Source organism: Schistocerca gregaria, chromosome 2 (genome assembly GCF_023897955.1).
Source record: "Schistocerca gregaria isolate iqSchGreg1 chromosome 2, iqSchGreg1.2, whole genome shotgun sequence".
NCBI classification, from domain to species: domain Eukaryota; kingdom Metazoa; phylum Arthropoda; class Insecta; order Orthoptera; family Acrididae; genus Schistocerca; species Schistocerca gregaria.
Window position 1 is genome coordinate 441657847 of NC_064921.1, and position 2338 is coordinate 441660184.

The following is a 2338-nucleotide window of genomic DNA, read 5'->3' on the forward strand; positions in this document are numbered from 1 at the left end:
TTGTGAGAGCAGAGGCTCCTGCTGTTGGCGATGGAGCCTGGCCGTATCAGATCGCTTCCGTATATGGCGGCCGGACGGAAAGCAAACTATCGAAGGGCGACAGTTGTGCTACAGTTGGGGGGGTATTATAGGCTCGATACGTTAAAATGACAGCGAGAAGTAAGCACTTAAATATGAATAAGAACGCTGCCTTCCCAAACACCAGCACGGTGCCAAACGTCGATTCGTTTATAGAACTTGAGATGATGTCTGATTCGAAAGGCGTACGCTATCGAATGTTGTGTCCTTCCATCTGGTAGGCGGTTTAGTTTCGTAGTTCTTACAGATGTTATCTGCCACCTACACGTTCCATTGTTACTACTGAGTGGCGTTTCGCATATAGAAGGCGTGTTCCGAAATGGGTGCTTTGCGTAAAATTCTTCGACGAGGATGAGATTCGAACCCACGCGTGCAGAGCACATTGGATTAGCAGTCCAACGCCTTAACCACTTTTTTTTTATTTATTTCTTGACGGGGGTGTGCTCGTGGGCCTGTGACGGATGTCCGCAGTACTAGCGTCCGTGCGAGGTTAACCGATAGCCACAGGTAGCAGCGGCCGCCGCGAAAAATCAGTATTCTTAAACATAAATTTTCGTCTTGTTGAGATTGGTGTCACTGGTTTGCATCGGCATTCACCCACGCATGCCACATGTGTGCGAATATTTCTGCTCGTTTGCACGCAAAAACGCACGCAGCCGGTAGGACTCGAACCTACGCTCCCAGAGGGAATCTGATTTCGAGTCAGACGCCTTAACCACTCGGCCACGACTGCCGGTGGCACAAAAGCATCCCTACACATGTAACTGCTGGCGTTTAGAGCACTGCAGTGCCACGAAACGGCGTAGATGCATTCTTTTCCGTAGTGCTTCCACCCTACTAGGCGAACCGCTACCAAAGTAATAAAACTTCCGCCCGGACAGGGAGTTGAACCCTGGACCCTTAGGTTAAAAGCCTAATGCTCTACCGACTTTTTTTCACTTTTTTTTGTTTCCTTACTACTCTTCAACCCGTCCTTTACGCTGGCCAAGTGTTGCCTTCTCGGCTCGGCTTGGCTTCTCCACCTTGAAAAGAATGAAAGTAACTTGATTATGTGGAAACGCACTTCTTCTGAACGACGAACGAATTATGCCACTTCTGTTGCCTTTGTTTGCAACATGGCTTGAATAAAAATAAATGTAAATTCCATTGAGAAAGGCAGTCACATAATTGTTATGGAAATGTGACTGCATCTGTAAATTTCGTTCTCCGTGCGTGGAAAAATGGAAAGAAGCAAAACTCATTATTGCTGATAAGTAAAATTTCCTTTTTCAGAAAGGTAATGATGTAAAATAGGCTTCTTCTGCTTAACAGAAATGTGTCTTCTTGTGAAAAGAAAAGGAAAGAAAGACAGAAACTAAATAAAGGGTGTATACCAGTTTCATCACCGTGCTTCCCCGAAAACAAAGTAATAGATACACATAGGCTTAACAGGTCTATACTGATGATCTTCTCTGATTACTTTCTGTTGAAAATCCTCCTCCTGCTACGTGAAGTACCAACTTTAACAAAAAATCATTCGTCTAATATACGAAATGCTTGGATGTGTAATGTAAAGTACGCATTTCTTTTGGTTACATGATTGTTTTAGTTAAAAAATTTGCGTAATTTTCTTTGTATTTTTTAGTACACATCAACTTGTGGTGCTCAGTTGTAAGGTATAACCAGAAGTCCTCCCTATTGCTTGATTCTTTTGTTAGGACGTAATGCATCGTTTGGCCTTTCAACCAGTTAATTGCATTTCGTTTTGTTTTAGGGTAAGGTATGCCGAGACATTTCATGGTTACAAGCTCGCGTAACAGATCCTGTGTTTGCGTCCCAATTCCACGGCCGATGTTGAAAATCCCCGACTTTGTTCTATTAAGTTTTGCACCAGATGCCTGTTCATATTTTGATACTATTCGTAGTGCGCTCTGTACTTCAGTGCCATTCACGAGTAGGAAGCCAACATCATCAGCGTATGCCTTGCACACGATCTTTTCTCCATGTATTTGTAGTCCTTGGAGATGTTTCATAAGGGAGGCAAGCAGGGGCTCGATGGCGATGGCGAAGAGTGCCATTGACATTGGGCACTCTTGCCTAATGGAGCTGGTGACGTCAATCGGGCGGCTAATGTGTCCATTGATGACAAATCTAGCTGAGTTGTTTGTTAATGTATTTCTTACTACCGCAATAAATAGAGGTGGGAAGCCCATTGCGCCCATGGTGCGAAGGAGAAAACTATGATTAACTCTGTCGAAGGCTTTATCAAAGTCGAGTGAGA

General features: G+C 44.1%; 1 non-coding gene across 1 annotated transcript; it reads right to left on the reverse strand.

Moving 5' to 3' along the window:
- Positions 1–729: 729 nt before the first annotated feature.
- Positions 730–811, reverse strand: Trnas-cga (transfer RNA serine (anticodon CGA)). Its single transcript has one exon. It is a non-coding gene; the product is annotated as a tRNA-Ser (tRNA).
- Positions 812–2338: the final 1527 nt, after the last annotated feature.